The sequence below is a fragment of the Anarrhichthys ocellatus genome, unplaced genomic scaffold (genome assembly GCF_004355925.1).
Source record: "Anarrhichthys ocellatus isolate YVR2014 unplaced genomic scaffold, GSC_Weel_1.0 scaffold94, whole genome shotgun sequence".
Lineage (NCBI taxonomy): Eukaryota > Metazoa > Chordata > Actinopteri > Perciformes > Anarhichadidae > Anarrhichthys > Anarrhichthys ocellatus.
The window spans coordinates 486,768-511,863 of NW_022280124.1; positions in this window are offsets into that span (position 1 = coordinate 486,768).

Genomic DNA, 25,096 nt, shown 5'->3' on the forward strand with positions numbered 1-25,096 from the left:
TACAATGACTGAGCGTTAGGAGCAAGCTGTATGGCAGACAGGCCCTTTTTATGGAGGACATTTTGACATGTCTCAGTGGGAGAAGCCCAGGTGAAAATAATAAAGGTAATAATGGCTGGATTCCATGTAGCTGCATCAGTGTCAGGGTCCTGTTATTGTTCATGATGGCTCACTATCACACTGCCATGGCTTAGTTGGACACCTGAATGAGACAGAGCAATGATTAATCTTATTAGTAACATCCGTGCTTTCCCTGTTGTGAAGGCCAATTGGCTTATGATGTAGCTTCAAATCTTTGCAGCATGTTTTTCTAAATGGCTGGCTAGTAATGTAGTTAACAGCTGAATATTCTCGAACTAGCAGCTCACTGCATGACTGTTTAGCTGTGTGTGATACTGAAGTTCTTTGCCCTGAGGTGAGCCTTTCAGACAGCACTTAGTGCGCTTTCAGGCTGACAACAGCCCTCTGGCAATACAACACAAGGGTCTGCATCAGTGTTGGCATGTTGCTACAGGGTACTGATGAGAGGATAAAACATGAACCAGGAAGTCCAATTTAAAGGCAGACACAGAGACACCACATTGGGGCTTGATAACCCTGTGAGTCAGGTTTGAACAACTCTGGAAAGTATGGAGCAGTACAAATTCTGTCTTGGTGTTTGAGGTAAACAACAACATGTGTAGAGTGCTCAAACTAAAGACTCTGGTTTTTAGATTAAGTTACCCCTCTTCCCCTGTCCCGGAAACGTGTGATACACAAGTGACGACTGACTCTACCAGAGGAGCTTAAGGTAAGTTCCCTGGGTGAAGACTTGGCATTGTTCGTCAAAAATGGTGAGAAAACTAAAATAGGCAATAGTAAGGTACAGACGATCTACGTAACTATTCATACTGGGTGTTAGGGTTACATCCTACTGAGAGAGCCTAGGGCGTAGCTGTATAAGACTCTCAGAAAGACAATAATTCCTAACGATTCAGCTACGGGGTGAGATAAAAGGCCGAAGGTATTTTTCAGACTCCTCGGAGCAGAGGTAGCCAACACGGTGCCCGCGGGCACCTGGTCGCCCGCAGGGAACACGTGAGTTGCCCGCAGGGCATGTTGTAAAAATAGCACTAGTATGAAGGCAAATCACTGTCAAAATCCAAGAGCGCAAATAAGATCCACGTGCAAATTAAACAGCAGCGCAAGCGTATTACTTTGACGAGTGCTTTCATATCACTCCGCACAGAATATCTACGCTCGCGTGAGCAAAGTTGCAGCCTGCGTGGAGAGAACCATGCTTTGAGCGCACGCGACTACTATCACTGCTCTTCTGCTCGCAAAACCTTCACCTAGTTTTTATTTTTGACACTAAGTGGGCGGACCCAGTCACCATTTTATAACTATATTTCATTGGTTATAATCCTCGTCTTTGGATTGGCCGGATATCACTCGGATATCAATCTTACATAATTGATAATTTGTATAAACATGGGACAGTGTTCATGATTTGTTAAAAAATGTTACAAAGGTAGTGGTTAGAACAAACGAGACAGGATTTGAAGATATGATTGTTAATGATTTCATAAAAAAATATTAGAAGTGATTATTTGTACAAAAATATAACAGGTGTGATTTTGAACAAAATACACAAACATTGTTAATAATTATTGTGAGGAATATTAACATCAGACAGTCTCTTCACATATATTTTTATTATTATTAACAGATGATCTGTGCAACTTTGTTATTCAGGAAGTTTGTATCAAACGAGTAGCCCTTCGTACTACTCAGTGCCCTTGAAGTAGCTCTCCGTTTCATAAAGTTTGGTGACCGCTGCCTATGAGGGACACAAATCCCCTAAGGTTGTTCAGACTACTGACGGAGTTACCACCGTGTTAGGTGTGTGATCCTGCCCTTCTTTCCATTGGGCAGGACTCGTTCACGCTACAATGTACTGGTCCCGTTGAGGAAGTAGTGGAAACTCTTCCAAGTTGACCAGTTGAACAAAAAAGTTGAAGGAGAAAGGTGATCGACGATGGAGTTCTGTTAATTAATGATTGGCAAAGAGACAGGATTTACAAGTTGAACAATAGCATTGAATATGGAGGAATCAATGTTGGATGGGTGTCTGTAAGAAAGCCAAATTCCTGAACTTCTGGATTGAGATACGAGAAAGTGAGAGAGTGGCTTGGACATGTACTGCGTGGAGAACGTACTGATGTCACGTCCGAGGGGCAGCAACTGAACGTGACGGATCATGCGGCGCGTGAATTGCATGATGGATGGGGCGTTGTGCCGTCCTTTGATGACGAGGAAAACAACTGCAAGGTTGTTGAGAGTAAAGATATGGACTTACCAGAACATTTCTGGCCTCATGGAATGGCTGCGGCTACTATTGGGTAGACTTCGTAGAGTGAAGAGGAAACGACTTGGCATTCACTTGCAAGCTCTGGGAGCCGATTCACTGCAAACCATCTTCCGTCATGGAAACCCCCAAAACCGACAGAGAGAGTGGCATCGCGAACCAATTTCTGAGGGTCCGTCGGCTGATCATCTTAAACAAGATTGAACAAGCAAGGACAGATTGAACCGAACTCGAGTCAAGACAGTTGGCACGGCAGGTTAATGTACTATTAGGGAGTATCAAGGAGAAACTGATGGCCCTGATGTCCAGTAGAGATAATGTTTAAGGCACTTCCGCATTGGCTTCACTTTTCAGAACCAGCCAGGTTAACGTGTATCAACTCAGAGGAACATATTCTGTGAAAATCTACTGCTTGGTTTCCTGTTTTGAGGAATGGAATTCCTTTATCTCTTCGCATCTTTGAGTGTTGCTACGGCCCGATTGGAATTTTTTTATTAAGGCCAGCCATCAGCGGACTTTGCTGGAGCGCGGTGATGCTGCGACCATGTAATGTTACCAGAGTGGTTGGGTCGATAGCAGGAGACTGGAGTTATTGTCGGAGGCAATGATGTAGGAGAACTGTGGCGACACTGATGGCCTGTCCGTGAATTGCCTCGTCCTGTTTTTGTGATGATGGAGGTAGCATGGGACAGATGATGTGGCTTCCTAGACTCACTCTTCTGGACGTCTTTTGGAATACGGAGGGCTGGATCTCAGGTGCAGATGTGGCAGAGACGTTTTCAGCCTCCTGTCACTGGGTCTGCTGCTACAGCTGACTAAAACTTTTGACGTGGTTGTTCTGATTTCGTCCGAATAGATCATCATTAGATGAGGATAGTGAGATGAAACCCCGCTAAAGATGAGATGATGATAGATGATGTTGCTTGTAAATTGTTAAGTTAGGTAGCTCATTTCTTTGAGTGTAGTCGAGGCGCTATTGCACGACCTAGGTTCTTCGGAAAAAGATAGGGTTAGGCAGATATTTATGGATATGCAGGAGTGGCACGGTTGAGAAGTGGTCCTGCTCCTGAAATTCTGTAGGTAGCTCCAATTTTGAGCATCACAAACTCCCCAAAGGACTCTTTGTATTATCAGAATTCGATTGAATTGGTACAGGAACAATAACCTCCGGTGCTCAAAAATGATGCCAACACAGAAGTGCCAAAACTGCAGTTCATCAAATGGCCACTTGAGACTGGCTCCAAAAAGGAGTCAATCTCCATAGACCCCAATGTTAAAATCACCAACTTTACATCTGAAATAAACATGTTGACAGCCTCGTACAAAATGGTTTTGGTCTCTATAGCTAATATCCCTATTCATGACAACTGTACGGGGGATGAAGTTTTGATAAAACTCACCCATTTCAATTATTTTTAGGCTTAAAGTTAGACATAATTTAGGGTGTGGCTGCTTTAAGGTACAGATGGGTCTCTAGCTGTCTGCTCTGCCTACGTACCACCGGCGTAGAGTGTGTCGTCCCTGCGAAGTCAACCACTTTGACCTTAACAACGGCTCTTCAGAAACCAATAGGTGACCTCATGGAGAGTACGTCCATAAGAAGTTCCAGTTGGTACACTGACCCACGAATCAATTAGTGATATTTAGATGGTCAAGTAAGGTGATTTAGGGTTACGGTTTGTTAAGCAAAGAACACAGCTTCTTGTATGCAGCCTGAGAGAAAGGAATACTTGAAAGGTCTCCTTAGGGCAAAAAAAACCCTTGCTGGTCTTACAGGCTGACATATTGATTGGCTGACAGTATTTTGGTTAGTTGGCTGGCATGACATCTGTGGGAGCCAAAAGAAAATTAAGATGGAAACATAATAGCTCATGGCATTAAAATCATGTGTATGCAGAAATCATGCACAAATCAATCTGTAATCAAATGATGTCCTGTACTCAATCAGTATAGTCAACACCCATATGTCTAAGAAAACACTATTTTCTGTACAAGATTTCTGTTTCCACGGGTCTATTTTGGCACTCTTTCTTGACAAGTAGATTTTAAGCACGGCTCTAAAAGGCAAAGTGGCATGTGTAAAATACCTCTCTTTAGCCACTATTATACACTCTTGCTTTTGAATTCTGTGGCAGTTAATGTGAAAGAAGGGGCTGCACTTGAGTGTGAGAAAAAGCTAATTCACCATGGCAGCCAGGTGAAGTTTGGAAAAAATAACATAACACAATGACAAATATAAAGACACCTTTCCTAGTTATATAAAAGATACTCTGATATTGTGACCTGAGAAAACTTTCCATTCCCTAGACTTGTTTTCTTTATGGTGAGTTTCACATCAACGTTGTAATGTATTCTATAATGTGCTTAGATATCCTGCAAGTAACACCCATATTTTTTACACAAAGTGTCATGAGGAAATCAGAGAGAAGAATTGGGTTGTTTTGCACACAAACCCAGTAACTCACACATGATGAACTTCTACTTTGTTGAAGGTTGCACCTTCTCTCAAGCCCTCTGTACATGAAAACACAATTACCTCTAAATATAACCCGGATCATGCTGCTGAACGACTAATGCACATCACTCAATATCCTGTCTGCCACTGTCACAACACACACACACACACAAACCCCTTCCCCCTCCCTTGTAAGTTATATTGAGTCACACTGACTATGTGTTGACAGTGGCATGCACTTATATACAGGGACTGTCATATAGATAAAATATTTAAAACATATGTAGGTCAAGCACATCAACATTAGGTGAGAAGAAGGTTATGATGATGAATGAACTGTGTATTTGAAAATAAATTAAGAAAAAAAGAAATCCCAGTGAAACGGAAGTTAGATAATCTATAGCTTATGTACTGTGATATTTCACAGTGAAATGGAATATTTGAGCGATGTACGGTACAAGAGGGAATCTAATCAAATCCTTCGCATTCGATTGGACTGCTAAAGTGTGGGAGGACTTAGGACTGTTACAGCTCACATACAGCTCCCTCACCTGTTGTTGGATCAGGAGGACGAGGAAGAGATTAAAAACAAACTTAATTTGATGTTCAACCCGCTCTGTGTCATAGCAGTGCGGCCAGTACATGTAGATGAACGGCGCCCGGCCTCCCTCCATGCCACCTGCCCCGAACTCCCTGCTCACCTGCCGGCAAAACTCCGCCGGTTGTTTTCTGTCATCTTCTCTTCTGCTGTACTGCCTGAGCTGCACCGACATACGGTTTAAAATCAGCAAATTTCCATAATCATAACAGTGACAGGCCCAACAGCTGAACAATGAGCTGTAACCAGCTCCAAAAAATGAGGGGAACAACAAACTAATTGTTTAGATTTACACTCATCGTTCATGAAATAAATCTTGTCATTCAAGAACTGAGCCACAGAAAACTGTATTATGAGTCTCAGTTAGGTCTGATTATCGGGATAACCCTTTCTAGCTATTCCTGTTGCTGCTGCCTAACAAAAATCAGGTATCAGTGGAAGGACATCATTGTGAAGCAGTTACTGGAAATGTAGCCTGCTTTGTCACCAATGTTAGCGACTGACTGCTACCGTGTTTTACTAACTAATTATATTTTATCGAAACAAAGCAATTGTGTTTATGTGTTCCCATGCCCAATTGACTTTGGCTGGTCTGTGAGTAGTTTAAATTAAGTCTTTTCTTTTTCATTCAGTGGAGATTCAGACAGGCATGAAAAACCCATCATACTGGGGAATTTGTGTATATTGAACTTTACCACAGTGAATGACAATTTACATTTGGAAATCTGCATCCCCAACTCTAATTAATTAACAGATTATAATGACTTAGTGTTTAAAGCAGCAATCAATATTCTTAAGACTTTAAATTAAATGACCATCTAATAACAATGTGACAATGCTAAACGGATTACTCCAATTATCTTTTGAATCTGCAGCTCGCAACAGATTTGAATTTCTCAATCATTCAAGCAAATTGCACGGACAGAGTAAGTACAATTGTCTATAATTTGCTTAATAATCACTTGCAAATGTCCCAGTGAAACTGTGCACAACTTATAATAATGTGTTCATTGTTTGACCCATCATATGGAAAGTGGTCAATTTAATTGACTAGTTGGTGAACATAGTGAAGCACTTAGCACCTAAAGACCCAGAAAATTCTCTTTGCAGTTAAAAGAGTTAAAAGAGAGATTATTCAACATTAATCAGGCAGACAAGCAACACATCAAATGGAATGATAATGTTGCTCCTCCAAAATGCAAGGCGCATAGAGTGGAAAACAGTGAGGCGCCCAGCAACACAAAAGCAGGGGATGCTCACTGAAAGTCATTACAACAAGATGCCCCAGGCTGCTAAAATGCACTCTGTCTGATCAGGGCTTTAATCTGTAGTGTGTATTGCTTAATATTAAATGTTAGCATGCTAACACACTAAACCAAGATGGTAACAATAATCATAACATACCTGTTAAATATCAGCATGTTAGCATTGTCATTGTGAGAATGTTAGCATGCTGATGTTAGCCTCAGAGCAGCTACTGTGGCTGTAGGCTAATGCTGCCTTTAAATGTAACTTGTGAGCTTGTAGTTATGACTTGGAAAGTCATGTACACGATATGCTTGTCATTGAAGTGGTTAAGTTGTGAGAATGGAACTGATAGGCAACAGCAATGGAATGCAGTAAATGAAAAGGTATAATGACAGTGGAAAAAGATGAGGCCGTTGATAATATCTAAATTTCCTTCAGAAAAAAAATTGAATTACAAGAAAAAATGTATGTAACTATATCTTATCACCCACTGAAAAACTCCAATGGCCTTTGCCATTGCTGAAACACAAAACACCAAACTTATCACAACTTTCCACTGGTTCTGAATACCACAAGAGGCTAATGGAATCTTTTCTCGTGAACACGGTGAACAGAACCCCATGGGAAGGCAGCATTTGCCTTGTTTTAACGGCCCTGTTGACTATGACTACATTTCAGTCACCTACTATTGCTAAGATTTGAGGATATGGTGATTTCATTAGAAAAGTCCAACAGGGTAATGAACATGAGTTGTCATGCAGACCAATAGTAAACAAGCCGGCAGTGAAACCATATATCTCCAATCAGGTAGTTAACAAATGCCAGTAGATCAGATTGTGCAGATGATATTGTGGCTGATCTTAATCTCATTACTCTACAATTTTCTTTCAAAAAGGTAAAGTAATTATATTTAATTCATTCATTCAATTCCTACCATCAGCGCCAAGTGGGTATAATGGCCTTCCGACTAATTGGTTAATTAATCCAGTGTTGCGTTATTAGCAGTCTTAACAGCCTTGTGAAGTCATTGTCAGATCTAAGATCAGAATCTGATACCCATGATAGATCAATAACAGCAGTGTGCTGTAAGCAATAGGCTCAACCGCACCTCCTTCCTCCCTGCCCTGTCATTGCTCAGAATTCTCTCCTTAATCTCTTCTATGCTGGGGGTCCTTGTAAGGATATTTCTGGCAAAAACAGGGATTCTCAGAATCTTTGTAAGTATGGCCGCAAGGCTGGGTGGGAAGGTATCAGCGGGGGAGAGCTCATAACATAAAGGGGATGACCAGAGGGATGTGAAGAAGGACGATTCTTTTCATGCTCTCTTCAACTACATTGATCTTTAAACTGTCATGGCTCCATTCCCAATTTTACCTCTTCCGTTTTTTCATCCTAAAGTTTCCTGTCAATGTTTTTGTATCTTGTCTTATTTTACACTGTAGACATCAGTGCAGAACTTTGGCTGATGCTAGTAGTAATAGGGTAACCGTTCTCGATATCTTTAATCACACACTCACTGACTCAATCACGTCAACTTATCCTTAAACAACGGTTTGTATGATATCTCACAAAAAGTCCTCCTCAGTTTTTGTACGTTTTCCTACAAAAGCCAGCAAGACGTTTTTACTTTCCACTTGTTGCATGCATACATCCATTGATTATCTTTAACCGCTTATCCTGTTCAGGGTCGTGGGGGGCTGGAACCGAGCTGAACCCGGGCCCCTCTTGCTGTGAGGCAACAGTGCTAGCTAGCCACTACACCGCCATGCAGCCCAAATTACATGCATACAGTCTTTTCAAAATAAACTTCAGTGTTCCCAGGAAACTACTCAGTTAGGTTTAGGCAACAAAACAACTTAGGTTTTGAAAAAATATCGTCGTTTGGGTTAAAGTTCTGTATGCAAGTAACGTGACAAATAAACCAACATTGACTTCTGGTTTCGCATAGGGAACAAACTGCGGTCTCCTGGCTGAAAGATCGCTGTTTGTTGGACACATCCACCACCCCTCCCGTCCGCCTGTGTGTGCTTTTGCAGTCTTTATACCTCCTCGTTCATGATTACATGGACAACATAGGAAATTATTTTGTGGGATATCTACAAATTATGGCGCATTATTTCCGTAGGTATAGCTATGAATGCTGGATGGGAGCAGCCTGATCCTGTACTTGCAGTGCCACTAACATACACACAAGATTGTCAGATTATTTTTTCCCATTCGCTTTGCCTCAAATCTTGAATGATTTTTTTTAAACAATGAGTTCAACGATTTGTTTCTTTTGTTCACCAAGGGTTTGAATTCCTAATTGAGTGAAGCAACTTGCACGTGATGCTGATCAAAACTCATGAGTTGATTCTCAGTGAAACTGTAATACAGTTCACAACTTCTACACGTTCCTCCATTGTTTGAGCCATCACATGCAAAATTATCCATTGCATTATAAAAAATTGTCAGACATACATGTATATACCATAAATATCTATGAAAAGGTGTTACATACTATGATGAGATACAATTTTTTGTTTTTCACTGAAACAGCTATTTTCATTGTTGATGTTTTTTTCTTTGCATGTATGTCATTTTGTGGCACATTTTCTCTTCACTGTCTTTGACCTTACATGAAAGATCAAAGGTGACTTTTCTGGTTAGGTAGTGGCCTAAGGGAACATTGGGCTGAAGGAACATAGGGCTGTGGGAACATAAGGCTGAGGGATAATAGGGCTGAAGGAACATAGGACTGTGGGAACATAGGGCTGAGGGATAATAGGGCTGAGGGAACATAGGGCTGAGGGATAATATGACTGTGGGAACACAGGGCTGAGGGAACATAGGATTGTGGGAACACAGGGCTGAGGGATAATATGACAGTGGGAACACAGGGCTGAGAGAACATAGGACTGTGGGAACACAGGGCTGAGAGAACATATGACTGGGAACACAGGGCTGAGGGATAATATGACTGTGGGAACACAGGACTGAGAGAATATGACTGGGAACACAGGGCTGAGGGATAATAGGACTGTGGGAACACAGGGCTGAGAGAACATAGACAGACTCCCTTTTTGTAAACTGCTTTTTTCCTCCTTCGTTCTCAAAAGAAATCTAATCCACACAAGCACTTTGTCGATGTAAACACAAAAGCGGTGCCAGGGCCAATGGGCAGGTTGGGCCATACACACACCGGCAAAGTCTGTATCACTGGAGTCACATAGTGACCTCCGTAGTGCACTCTGATGCCTCTGTTCCTCAATATAGTGGAGTAACTGTACATTTTTGTGTTAACATGTAAAAAGTCCTGTTAGCAGGTTGTTTGGCCACATCCACCACTCATGTATGTAACTATGCCGCCTCATTGGTGACACCTCACAAAGGAGAAGACAGCACACACTTGTTACATGCTAAAAACTCTGTTTTCCTTGTCTACAATTCAACATTGAAAACAGGGAGACCTCTGTGTACAAAAAAGCTAAACTCACAAAGACACCCATATACGTATGGACTAAGCCTACAGCACCATACTTTAACATCTTACTGCAGTCCAAATCTACCTGGCAACCCTTCTGGTTGTGTGTGTAGGCCTGTGTGTCAGTGTGTGTGTGTGTGTCTACCTGGCAGAGTCCTTGGCCAGCCTCAGTGAACAGATGGTCCTCCAGCAGGTAACAATGACCCAAGACAAACTCTTGATCATGCCTTTGAGAGGGCAGGGACACAAAGTATCACTGTCACAGAAAGAGAGAGAGAGAAACAGAGAGATACAGCAAGTCTCAATCCAAGTATGTGATGTATTAATTTTCGAAAGGCAGAATGAAAATGGCATTAATGCTCAAGATTGTAACATTGTTGAGCTCACTGGACAAAGATGTGTTATGGTATGCTGGGCACAAATCACCAAGGTAATTTCTTTGGTTCCATCTTATGAAATTCAACAATAAATAACTGGTTTTAAAAGATAATGATGGTGTATTTCAATGTGGGTCTCATTAACATTTTCATTTCTATTATGGTGAAATTGTTCAAATTACAGTAATGAGATTTTTGGGAACAAAGCAATATCAGTAAAATGTTGTCTGACAGGTGTGATAGAGACTTTTCCCTGTGCTAGTACATTTATACTGTGATTTAGTTTATGTGCCTTACTCACTAACAAACCTATACATATGTGACATGTGATTGTTACCTAGGAGAGTGGTAACAGGACCATATGGGGTATCTTGGGCCTTTGCTTGGATAAGATGGAGTGACTCAATGGCGGTGCAGTGTAACCAAAGAATGTTGAGGTGTGAAGATTCTCAGAGATAGGCAAGAGTAATAAAGACACATGTCTGTGACAAGGCTCAGAAGAGGAAGGGGATGACTGGAGGGTTCAATGGGGAGCTTGAAACTGCTGATCAATTGTGATAATGTAAATACCTGATGTTCCCCCACGCTGCATGCTGAGATGCTTATAAGCATCTCAGAATTCTTGGCTCATCCTCTGCAGACTGAACTGCAGTCTGTATGACGGTGAAGCCTTCTCTGGACAGAGAATACATATTTTAAAGACAAACTTCTTTCCTCAATGTGTCTTGTTTCAGTATTCAGTATTATAGGACTCACTCTGTACTATTGAATAGTTTTTTCCCACCACACAGGGCAAGAAACACAAGCAGGTAGATTATCAGACAGGTTGTAAACAAGGCAATTTTTTTTTGGAAACCCTGATGAAGTCTCCCGTGACCCATCGGTGGTCCACGCAATTTTTAGGAATGACTGCTCTAGATGATCGAAACCACCTTATAGCCGTTTGATTCATCAGCATATAGTTAGTTGGCTCGGGGGCATTGTCTCATGTATCATTCAACAATAACAAAGTTATTTTGCATCCTGACTCAGATCAGCAAAAGCTTGCTTTGTTTCAAATTAATTTTTTTCTGAAATTTTCCAATTTGTCATTCATTTCCTCATTTCCATTATTGGAGAAACTATTCCCTCTTTGGCTCCTCTGAGTTCTGATTTAATTATTTTCACTTTCCTCAAAAGCTGTGCTCCACAGAGCAACCTTCCCTTATGCAAACAACTATTTAACAGTGGAGGTGTCTGTTTTGAATCATATGTAGTGTTTTGTTGTTTCCAGCAGTCAAGTTAAAAATCATCTAATCAACTTTATTTGGAGGTAAAACTGAAAGTGAGCGCTCCCAAACTATCAGTGATAATCCCTTGTTGCACAGGTAAACGTGGCAAGGACATTATTACTGCTCAGAAACAATGGTCAAACCTACATATAGAATCAAAGTTGTAATAAACCAGAATTATTCTCAAAAGTAAAATTAAAACTTAATATTAATATAATAATATTAAAACTAATAGGCACTTGGAACAGCAGATTTACCTGGTAATTTTTAGGTGCATGATTGTAATTTGACATTCAAAAATCTGCTGGAAACAGGGATGTATTTTCTGTGAAATATACGCAAAAATAACTTGACAGCTGGATGGAAAACATTGTTGCCCACAGCAAGAGAGAGAAACAAGGACTAAGGGATTTTGAGAGAGAGTCAGAGCAACTGAAAGAGAGAGACTGCAACATCAAAATCTCAATCAACCTTGAAGCAGTGGGTAATTTAGATATGAGCACTTTCCCTGAATGATTACAAGCCAAATAAGGCGCGCACACACAGTAGGCAGAATGCCCTTACTGCAGGGCCTATTAGTCGCCATTGGCAGTGTGTGCAGTGCCTAGGCTGCGTGGTCATATCATGGCCAATGGCTCACTAAAGAAGCTGAGATGATGCATACTGACAAAGAGACAACTTTATAAATGAGCACCAAATGTAACAATGTAAAGATAAAAACACTTGTTGGGCAACATGGACTTAAGAAGTTATGGACTTAAGAAGCTATTGTATATCCATTTTATATTATTATTGGTATAGTCCTCTAAGAGCTGTCGCTATTGGGTACTGCGTGCCCAGTCCTGAAGATTTATTTTTTTGTCCTTTTGTCCTATACAGGTCTCTCTTATGTCTGTACATACAACAGCTGTGCAACCATAGTTCTGCTCCCAATTTAAACCAGCATTTCTTCAGTTGGTGTAGGTGGAGCCAGAGTGGCCAACAGCTTAGAGGACTATGCCTATACTCATAGAATGGGGAGTTACAATATGAAATTATTGTTCTATATTGTAATCGCTTCTCCCTCTAAGAGTTGTCACTATTGGTCTATGTCCACAAGCAGACAACATACATCAGTTGACATGTAATAAGGCAGGGAGGCACTGACTTTGCCGTGGTTAACGGTTTAAAATGATGTTAAACTCTCTTCACACAGCACTGCTGTTGCAGAAGAGGATATCAGTTCTGTACCTAATGGTCCCCATGCCGTCCTGCTAATCCGAGATGGTCACATTAGAGGCGTACCATTTCATACGAGTATAAAAGTTCCTGATCGGCAGCGTTTTCATTGCTGTCTAGCACAATTAAAACTGAATGAGACAGGGAGGATTCCGATCCATCTCGCGGATAGAACAAATAAAATGTGCATGACTGAGTTAGTTTAGGGTCAAACAATTCCAGGATAAATTGTCATGAACTGCTCACATGATGAAAAAACAATTCATTTTGGTGGTGTTGGCCTATTTACTAACACACTAACTAGGTATTTGAAAGATGATTGACGTGATTTGGGTGTGTTACTAGCTTTTGCAGACATGCAATAGAGTTGTAATGTCTCATGAAACTGTTTTAAAACAATAGCCAAAACATTAGAAAAACTGGGAAATGCATTGGTTGTGCGCAATCATGGAAGCAAAGACTCAGACATACAGGGATATGTAATATTTCCTTTAGATTCCTAGAGAGCACTTTAAAGTTTTTCTAAATTGCTTTGGCTCATTTTCTACTGCATGTCTGCAAAAGATCACCCAAAAACTAGTGTTGTAAAACCCATTGTTGATCTGTGATCCGTACAGACCCCTCCCAAGCTCGGCGCGCATGTGAACCGCGGATTAATTACACAGTTTAACGTTAACCATCACAGCGTGAAATAAAGTTTTACTGACGATCGTTATCCGCCAATATTCAGTAAAATATGGGATCAAGACATTGGCATTTATCGTTTTCTAGTTGTCGATCTCTGATAATGTTACATTGTTAACAACCAATCCGTTTTTCAGCGTAATGCTAATGCTTGCGCTAATAAACTGGCGACGGCAGTGATCTTCACGTCAGCTACAAAGTCTCTCAGTTGTTTGGAAAGTTCAGCTCTCTCACCGGCTCCCTCTCCGGACTTTTAGACACGTCAGCCATGCAGTCATATCGCAGATCTCCATACCATGCGATCTCTTTTGGCGCGGTGTTTGTCCGATTCCGGACTGTATTTACTGCGACACGGTGTGTCACTGCGTGTCTAGACTTCTAGCCAGATTGGTTCCGCCCTGTTTCTTTCCCGAATAGTCAGATTGTCAGTATTAATTACTTTACAAACTGCTTTATTTATTACTTTATTTACAATTAGCTTAAATCTTGTTCAGTTCTTTATATTTCTTCGATTTACATAAAAGAAAAACCCTGTTTGAGTTGACAGAAGCAGAACTTGTTGGAGTTAGCTATCCATATATATAGCTATATACAGTATATATAGAGAGAGAAAGAGAGAGGGGGAGGGAAGGAGGGAGGGACGGATAGATAGATGTAATTGTATTCATGGACAACATATTTCGGCTATATCTAAAAACACTAATTTGTCAGAAAACAGATCTAGTTATCAGTGTGAGTATCTGGGTTTTGGAGAAAACATGAGTTGATGATGAGTGGGAGAGGGGAGGATTTGAGCTGTTGGTTCAGAGAGATGTGGGATGCTAGGAGTGCAAGTTTTGAGGTTCAAGGACTATGCATCCACAGGCCCTCATTACAGGATCCAAAAGGCCAGACTCGTAAATTTCTCTGCAAACTTTCTTTAAATAGAGGCTGTAGATCCACATTTATCCCAGACTGGTTCCTGGCAGAGTGGAAAGACCTCTGAAGCAGCATGCAGACAAAACTCTCCACTGAAACCAATACTAATGTAATTCTCTGGTACAGCATCTCTACCACATAACTCTAAACTGTCCACTGAAACCAGGAAAAATGAAATTGTATGAATCACATTTAAACTGTACGGCACTAGTGCTGCCCACTGAAACCGATACTAATGAAATCCTCTGAAACAGTATTTGGACCAATAACACTCTATTGCAGGATGCCTGTTCTTCTGCACAGCATGGCTCTCTCTCTCTGCTCAGCTGGATACAGTGCAGCATTACATCTTTAAATTTAAGGATTGTGATAAGAAAAAATAATGTAATGTGACGGCATGTCAACAACCAACCTGTACCCGCTTACCAAGAATTACCAAAGTGACAATTGTAGTTTTGTTGCCTAAACATAACCAAGTACTTTTGTTTGTATTTCATAGTAATTTTAGGGCAAACCATGATGTTTTTTACTAACATCAGCGATGACGGGCCGGCATGCATTCTTCATTGCGCAATGTAAAGGTGACCCAGACTTCCCAAAATGTCTACTTAGTATTTGTGTAGCTATTTAGTTTTTTGTTTGTTTGTTTGTGAAACACATCTTTGAAACGGTTTAAAACTGTGACTATTTGGTCCGTTTCCCCCGAAATGTAACTGAGAGTGAAGTTAAGTTGTATGAGAACGTGATTTTGTGGTAGACAGGGTTGCACAGCGGAAAGCTTGTCTCATCTGAACAGCCCGTGTGGAGCTCAGTATCAAGTATCACTTCTGTTTGTGTTATTGAAATGACATACTTACATATTTGTCAGTTGTGTTTAAATAGAGAGCGAAAGAGAGACGAGCACACACACACACACACACACACACACACTTACAGCCGCTGTGGCTCAGAGGTACAGCGGGTCATCCTCTACTCATAAGACCTCTGTTTCTCTGGCTCAGAGGTAGCCAACACGGTGCCCGTGGGCACCCTGTCGCCCGCAGGGACCACGTGAGTCGCCCGCGAGACTTGTTCTAAAAATAGCACTAGTCACCATTGGAGCTCCGTCTAAAATTGTAGTTGCTGTTCTTTTTTTAATCAAAAACGCTTGCATTAGTGTAGATTTTAAAATGAAAATATTTCTTGTCATAAGAGAGTTGGGTACCCGGAGGCCCACGGTGGACAGCCAGGACGAGGCCGCCGCACTAGGTTTTCAGGTTCCGAATCGCGGGCGCTTCCCGTTGGCGCCAGACGCGCGCCGCGAGCGCACCCCGTCGTCAGGTCTGTAAATCCTCGGAACAGGCCGCGGGGCAATAACTCAGGGGTGGCGGGGGTAGAGACGAGGCAACGCAATCCGACCGAAAAGGCCCAGACTAGAGGTTTGAACGCGGACGCCCGAAGACGCTCGCGCGCCTCAGAGGGTTGGATCCCCTGCCAGGCTATAGACGAGACTGGTTACTAGTTTCTTCGTGTAGAAAAAGGTACCGTTGGAAAAGCTGGTGTCGGTGACAACAGACGGTGCTCCCGCGATGACGGGCCGGCATGCATTCTTCATTGCGCAATGTAAAGGTGACCCAGACTTCCCAAAATGTCTACATTACTACTGGATCATTCACCAGCAGGCGCTATGTGCAAAAGTAACTGGCTTTGATCATGTGATGATACAAAAATATCAGAGATGTGATACCTCTGACTTTCAAATGTTGAAACAGATTAACAGAAATAAAAGTTGCATGTTTAAATATGTATGTGTAGCTATACCATCATTGTTGTGGAAATCATTATTAATAATTAGTGAGGAATAATTAACTGACGTGATCAAACAGTCTCTTCACATATATTATTATTATTAAGGTGATCTGTGCAACTTTGTTATTCAGGAAGTTTGTATCAAATAAGTAGCCCTTCGTACTATTCGGTACCCTTGAAGTAGCTCTCAGTTTAAAAAAGGTTGGTGACCCCTGCTCTGGCTCCTCCTGTCCCCATGTTGAAGTGTCCTTGGGTAAGATGCTGAACCCTAAATTGCAACCGAAGACTGTGCCATCAGTGTGCGAGAGCGTATGAATGTGAATTAGTTTAGATCCTGATCTGATGGGCACCTTGCATGGCAGCCTCTGTCATTAGTGTATGGATGTGCGTGTGAATGTTAACATGTTGACTTGTAGTGTTCCGTGCTTTAAATGGTCGGGAGACTAGATGGTTTAGAGAGATGTGGGATTTAATGGTTTTATGTGAAGCACTTTGAATTACCTTGTTATTGAAATGTGCTATACAAATAAACTTGCCTTGCCTTGCCTAGAAAGAGGCTGTATGAATGCAAGTCTGTCAACCATACAAAGAGCAGAGGAGCAGAATCACTTGGTGGAGATCATTGGATAAGCTGATACCTCTTCCAATCATTGGGGATCGGCCCCAAACCTCCTGATAGGAGCACCCTTTTTTCAATCCAATTCTGCATCTGACTGCTGAAAACAATTGTGCATCTACAGTATAAGCTTCTATCAGTCTAACAAAAGAACACATGATGTGCACAATATACAAGCAGTGTCAAAGTGTGACCGTAATTGTTTTGGTCTGACCCATTTCCCAGACTGAAGAGAGCTGGCCAGCCTGCTGAGCTCTGGGGCAGTTGGCTGCTGGGGAGACGGCTCTGTCTGGTAATGTGTTGGCTGGGCTACTAATAACTCGGGCTGGGATCTGTCTCCGCGGCCATCTGGACTGCTGATCCATCTAGTTCCACCACTTTGATCTCTTCATCTCCATCTGTCTCACTGACTTGACCCAATGACTCACTTTGTACGCATCCGTCCGACTGACTTTAGATCTGTCTGTTAATCTGACTAAGTGATTCTTCTATTTGACTGACTAATGAAATGGTTTACCTCTTAAAAACAAATGTTTTATCACCTGCTATTATGAGAGAGTCTTCTGCATGAGGCCAAGCCAGTTACCACACGTGCACTATTAAAATCCATCAGTATTTACACTGTATGATGACAGCTTTTGATGGGACCAATAAAGGTTATATTGCTATCAAACGTAACATATGAAACAATGCAGTTGCCATGCATTTGATCCTCAAAATGAATGACTAAAAGAGGAAGACGCGCAAATGCTTTCCAAATACGTACATCTATGTCCCACAATCCAAAAATCTGGACCTCCTCACAGTTAAAGACCTAGGTTTGCCCAAATCCTCAACTCATCAGGTTTGCAATGTGTCTCAAATACACATTCTGTGGTCTACCTGAGAATCTACTTGGGGAGCAGACTTTATCATAACTGTATGTGACTCAGAAATATGATTAACTTTCTTACCTCTGATAAGAAAAAGAAGCACGGCAGAATTCAGTTGGAGGACTGTGCTTTGTATCAGTGCATGTTTCTGATTGGCTACCGTCGTGTTTCTCTACTTCTCGGTTTTCATGACCCTGACTGTTTTTCAACAATGCAGAGAGTTGACTACAGAGCTACAGGACCTGGAGTGGAATAATCGTAATAATACGGAAGATCTCTCTTTTCACATTGGTGTCATTCATTCTCCATGGCCTTAATTAACTGTGACAAACTGTAATTTATATGTATGTGCCCGATCACTGGCAGGGAGGAAGGAAAGGACGGGGGAAGGAGGGGGATAGTAGAGGAGAGAGCGATGAGAGGCGACAGGAATGGTGTTCGGTGTGTTGGTGGTAAACAGCACGGCAGAAGCATGTGTGACCAAGGACTTTTTTCTTTTGGAAATTCCATCATGAATTAATCAACCCCCACTCTGAGTGGGATAGATTCGGCCTGGACCCTGTGATTAATCACTGACTTTAGAAAACCAAATACAGTAAATTAGATTATAGTGCAGAGAAGTTTGCTTCCTCCCTCCCATGCTTTATTGGCTGGCCATAATAAACCATTAAGCGGTAACAAGGAAACAAAATATGATGCGACAAGAAAATCCATTTAAATTGATGAACAAATTAGTAAATGTTAGAGAGAAGTGGGTGTTGGCACTTTGTTTCATGTAGCAACACGGTTGTTTGGTTAATTAGCAGCTCCACTGTAATTACCGTGGGAATGATAAACAGTAATCCCTGTATATTACAAATTAACAGGCTATTTAAAATCTGTCCAGAGAACATGCCACTCAGATTAATGAATGCACACGCATATCACTGATCATCAGCCTCATCCGTTTTATGTGTGCTGATAATGTGGGTCTCCTCTTGTTCGTCTGAGTGGCATAGCTAATGTTCTGTTCATTCAATCTTTAACACAACAACCTGCAAAAATAATCAATTCAGAAGGTGAAATCATTTTATGTTTACATCCTTAATTTGTTGTTTAGCCCTTCATCATCTCTCTGTAAGATAATTAAGAGCACTGTGACCTTATGTCATTACTTCCTGTTTACCATCTCCCATCATCCCTCAGGCTTTCATTATGACAGATGAGTATGAGAAATACCTTTAGCATTTTATCTCTGCCTTTTTATCATAGCAGCAGAAATCCACTGAGAGTCATTGATTGGATGGTCTGCAATTCATCTTGGTGGTAATTGGAACAAACACCGTTTAATGACAGTGAGGACCAAGTGGTTGGCAGAGCAGAAAGTTCCTCTCTCCAGAAGTCTCCAAAGAAGTGCAATAAGATTCATACAATCGGTTCTTGGATTGGTTAAAAGGGCACGATGATACTGTACAGGAAAAATGTGATCCATGTCATGTTAAAGACAGAAACCAGAAAATATGTTGTAAAAGTGAGCATGTCCTTATTTAGTTACAATAAAGGATACTGCCGTGGAATATATGGTCCTCAAACCAGTTCTTTACTGAATGACTAAAAACTTAAGGTGATGGAATTGCAAAACATCCTTTTTTAGTAAATACTAAAACCCTTACCTTACCTTAAAATGGGACTTATCCTGAACATGTCACTTCTTCAGTGCTTGTGCTCCCACATATAGGCATCTGAAGGGCCTACCAACCCACAAACTGAACTAAGACCAACTTAGCTGTCTAGATCCAATTGTTACCAATAACAACATAGCAACATAGCCATGTGGATTACATGTAAATTCATAGTGGTTCCAAACTGATTATTGTTTCTCAAATTTTATACCTTGTTAGACTTACATTGCAAAATACATATTTCAAAGAAAGAATGGAGCAGCTCATTGCAATGCAGTGTTGAGACCTTGCACAATTACAGTATTGTTTCGCTTCACCCACTGTAAAATCTGGGACCTTCGGAGGTCCTCCTGGCTATTGAGCTATCGATCACACGGATCACGACCCTGACTTTACCACCAAGGCCTTAATTTAAAGCAGCAGCCTGTGTGTGTGTGTGTGTGTGTGTGTGTGTGTGTGTGTGTGTGTACATGTAAGCAAATCAAAGTGTGTGTTGACCTCGCTTAAGCCTGTTATATTCAGCACTCCCTTGTTCAACAGAATGCCGAGCAGAGAGCAGGCAGATTGACAAAGGAGGAAAAAAGTCAATGTGCACCAAACGTAATTATATCTGCTCGTGCACACTCGTCATCATTGGATTTAGATAACATTAAAACAAATTCAAATGTTCTTAACTTGCAAAAATAATATATCTATATTCAAAAATATGGGTAAAAATTGATAAAAGCAGCTTATTGGAACCCAAATGACCACAGAAAGGCTTATTTGTAGTTGACTGTGCACCAGTGTTCTCCATCATACTAACATAAATCACTAGCAGCCCAATAAGAATGTTGTGTACTGTATATGTACAAAGGTCCATGACAGGCATTCCATATTGATGCATTTCCCTCTAAGACAGTATGTAGCTTTAAAAAAATGACATAACAAAATGGTGGCTGTTACAAAATGCACGGAGATTCACAGCGGGTTAAACATAGGTCAGTAATTGTACAAGTACCGAACCTTGCTCTGTATTTTGAAGGCATAAATAAGGCATAAACAAACGAGCCAGCGGATGTTTAATGTGGCTACACTGGGACTTTTCCTGTGATAAATGGGCTTTGAATAATGCATGCAGGTACAGCGGAGGGGCTACAACCTTCAGGTTTGCCATCTGGTGTCCCACACTAGATACTGAGCAACCTCCGTCAAATGGTGAAGGTATACGTGAACTAACTGTTTATCCTACACACAAGATGAATGAAACAACGTGGTATTCACAATTATACCTAACTGAAGCATTTGTATTGGTAAGTTGAGTCTGAATCTTTAAAAAAAACTAAAGAAAGTCAATCTTTTGATCATTTTTTTTATGTTAAAGCTAGAGTTGGGAAGCTGATCAAATGTAAATCAAGATTATATTACTGCATTACCTATTTCTTACCTCAAATGTTGGCAGAAACCTGTTTTAGTGTACTGTTTAGCTGTAAAATGAGAAAGGATGTGACCCGATCGCTGTTGAAAACAGTCGGGCCAAAAACCAAGTTAGATAGTAACTACTAACTGTGGTTTTATTGAGCTTCAATGGGGACAATTTGTGATCCCACAGCCATTACAGTATAACATCGTACATTCATACATAAATTGTCCTATCTAATATTTTCCATCAGATTGAGCCATTTCCTCATTTTTTGCCCAATACATGCTATCTTCCTGTTTTCCACTAGGGGCATTCCTGCTGTAGTATGCTGCAGTGTTTGATAAAATGCATCTAAATCTATGTTGTTGTTGTTAATCATTGATATATCCCAGACTATAAACAAAAAAAGGGTTTTTGTATTGTTGCTTTTTTCATGAAAAACAACAGTGGCAATCTGTAAGCAAACGGATAATAAAAGGGTTGAAATTCTGAGAATGAACCAATATTTGTTAGTTTTCATCAGGACTGTATAAAGGGGATACTAATGGTAATATATAGCAGTTTCAGGAAGCGGATATTTTTGTCCTTTAAGGTAAACATTTTTTGACATTGCACAAAAACACAAATGCATCAAAATCTATGTTGTTGCTCACCATTGACATAGCCTAATCATAGACTGAAATCAATTATTTAAAAAATCTCCTTTGCATCTTTCAATTTTGTTTTCATAAAAAAACAACAGAGGCATCTAAAGAATTATGATCAGGGTTGAAGTAGGTGAAAATATTTAACTGCGGGGAAGTGCACATTAATAATATTATTTTTTATGGCAAGAATCAGAGCTACTTTTTTAAAGGGATGCACATGGGGTTGGCCTTTAGTTTGATTCATATGACCAGGTGATCCTAAAGCCATTTGAAGTAACTGCCCTGAGACACCTGGAAACATGTTGTGGACTTCAATTTTAAAATGTGATAGAAGAACTGAACATTTTCTTCAGAACATAATTAGACAGTAGAAGCTTTTGTTGAAATGATGTGTGGCACAATATGATTACTTCCTGTTAAAGGGAACTGAAAATATAACAATTTACAGACACAACAAGATAATTAAGTCATCATCACAGTATTAGTCTGTATCTTGATTTTTACATGTAATTTGTTTGTAATTATATAACTTAATATTATACAAAATTGCATTCAATACATTCTGTATTGTGATTGATATATGTCTGCCTTTTAATTAGTGGAACAAATGGCTATTACCTCTATTTGGTAACCAGTGTAGTGTGAGATTATGCTGCCATTGGAGAGAGGGTGTGCTCCATTATCCCCATTTCTGCAATTCATCTTGTTGAGACTACAAAGACACACAAAAGCCACATGTTTCTTAGAAGGAGATTAGTTTGATACAGACAGGAGGAGGCTACACATGCAGACTCTTTGCCCCACCTTGGACTGTTGCTTTTTTAGTTTGGGTGAAAACACTTTTGCTCTCAGATGCAATTGGACAACATGTCATATGACCTCGTTTGTTTGAAGCAGTGTGAGCATTTATATTCTGACACAAATTATTGAAAAGTGCATGCACAAAACTTTCAAATTTAAAATCAATGTATTTAACTAACTTCTTCTGAAACTGGCTGAGCTCCGTCTAACAAGATGTATTCCCGAAAACCTTCATGACCACTATAGTGATCTGCTACTTAAAGCAACCGCTGTGGTTCAGACACTTACAGGTCCACTCATGCTGGCTCAGTCCAAACCACCTCATAACTAGAGCCAGGCCAATACTGGTTTGGGCAGGCTGATACTGATACTGTGACGGCAAAACACCAATCTCGGAACCCAGCGGTCTGGCACCAATTTAGTCGTCTGGGGCCTCGGACAATATTCAAGAGATTCCTGTGTAGCCAGTAGATATGTGGGACGTAACTTCCTCTACTCTGCGCTGGTTACTGTTTACAGATAGCAACATGAGATGTGAGAATGGAGTTGGAGTTAAGAGAGGTGGTCTAACACTGGATTCACTTTATCGTCAGACGATAGCCTGTTGGTTCTGAGATTGCATTTCGGCCAATGCATCCTGTCTCTTTTGCTCTCTCTGATTGGTCAATACTACTTGGACTACAAATGGTCTAGAAATGGACACCAGCATGCTTTTTATGGCCAAATCTCATCCTGTTGCCTACAAATTCTGCATTCATATGCAGATATCTGTTTATATATTACGGCAACAATGTGTCTAATTTATCTCAAATTGACACACTCATATATGTATATTTTTACTCAGAAGCTACAGTTTAAAATTTAAAATCTCTAACTGACCGCCACCATATCAAAAACCACTTCCTTTGTATTTCCCCATGTCATTCAACTATAAAAACAGGACATATGAATAATAAAAAGGCACCACACTCACAAGCAGCCTGCACTGTGAATTAGCTGCTCTCACCACACCCCAAACCTGACATGTTCTAAACCTGTGAATGCACAAAGAAGATGAAGGACCCACTTTGGATTTGCAGGTGGTCAATATGGATCATGTACTGGCTGCTGTTTTGTCAGCACTAAGCCTGCAGCCAAAACATATTCCTGAAATCTTTGTATTTGCAAGGAAAACAAGCGGGGGTTCTCAACCTAACACCTTGACATAGCATTGATGGGGAGTAAATGGCTTATCTACCTGTGCACCAAAGAGATCCCTGGATTTGCCCTCAAAATACACTTTTACAGGCAATCTGCTTTCCACAAAAAGGGGTCAAGACAGGCGGAGAGATAAATAAATTGCTTTGCTACTGCACCTGTATACTCTGGCTTGTTCCAACCAGGTCATAGAAAGCATATGCCTCCCCACACACATGGAGCAAAGGAGACAAACAGCCATAGAGGACTTGAGAAAGTTGAGCGGAGGAGAGAAAATAAGAAAAATAGGTAGAGAAGAGCCTATAATCAAAGAAAGAAGGGTGAGGAGAGAAGTGTGGAGAGATGAAAGAAGGAAGAAAAGAAGAGAAGATCAGAGGACAGGGTTGAATAAATACTATAACAAGACCATAACATCATGGTAAATTCTGGAGAGCAGATTGTGATCTGAGGATAGAGGGTTGGAACAGCAGAGTGTGATAAGAACAGCTTGCAAGTGGAGTTTCCATGCCTATATGCTTGCAGCAGCCATTACTCAACTGCATGGAAAAAAAGAAGAGGAAAGCTGGATGTTATATATGCTGCATGAGTTTTCAGACATGTTGTTGCTATCACAGTGTTCCTCTCAATTCGTTTTGTGCTTCCGTTTGCATCGCTTTGTATTACTCATCGGCGTGTGAATGTCTAACCTTGTACTTTGATAAATGCCATTACTGCATAATCCTTTGTAATGGATTCATAATAAACAGGGGTGTGGTTAGAGGCTAGGAGAGATGGCTGCAGCTGATTCCATTTGCCTTGTGGAGAGAGCAGCAGTAGATGACTGACTGAGGATTAGGAGTACAAATGATGGGATTTTGATGGTGGAAAGCCCAGCTGAAAAGCAGCGCAGCATGAGACCATGAAGCGTAGCGGGAGAGCAGACGCAGGCTGGGTTTCAGTGCCTCGAGCAGACACTGTCACATCTCCCACACAAAACAGCAGCATTGATTATTGCAGAATATGGAGCCAGGAGCCCTGTCTTTCTCCTATACAATGCTGAAATGAGGCATGCTGTCGAGTAATACCTGGTTAATGTCAACAAATTGACGGTCCAGGTCTTAATGCTTTTTCTTGGCACCTCTGTCATTTCACAATTATTTTCTCACTGTAACCGTGTATCTTAAGGACAAGAGGCTTTCACAGAATGATTTATTTTTATATATATTTCATACTGAAAAAATCATATGCGGCCATTTCAGCAATAATCCAAACGTGTGAATAGAAAAAAATAACTACTACAAGGGCACATGGAGAGTGCAGACCCCCACCAAGACCAAAAGCCGTATCTCACGATGTTAATCAAAATAAAAATGAATTAATGTATCTGCCTCTGGCGGGCCAGTAGTTTATCAATCATTCTGCTGACAAACAGAGTAACAAACCAACTAACCCAGGGGAAGAGGGGGGCTCCAATGTTTCCTCAACAGCCAACAAAGCTTTAAGTTTTTAAATATGTGTCTCTCTGACTGTTTAGCTAAACATTCATTCTGTGAA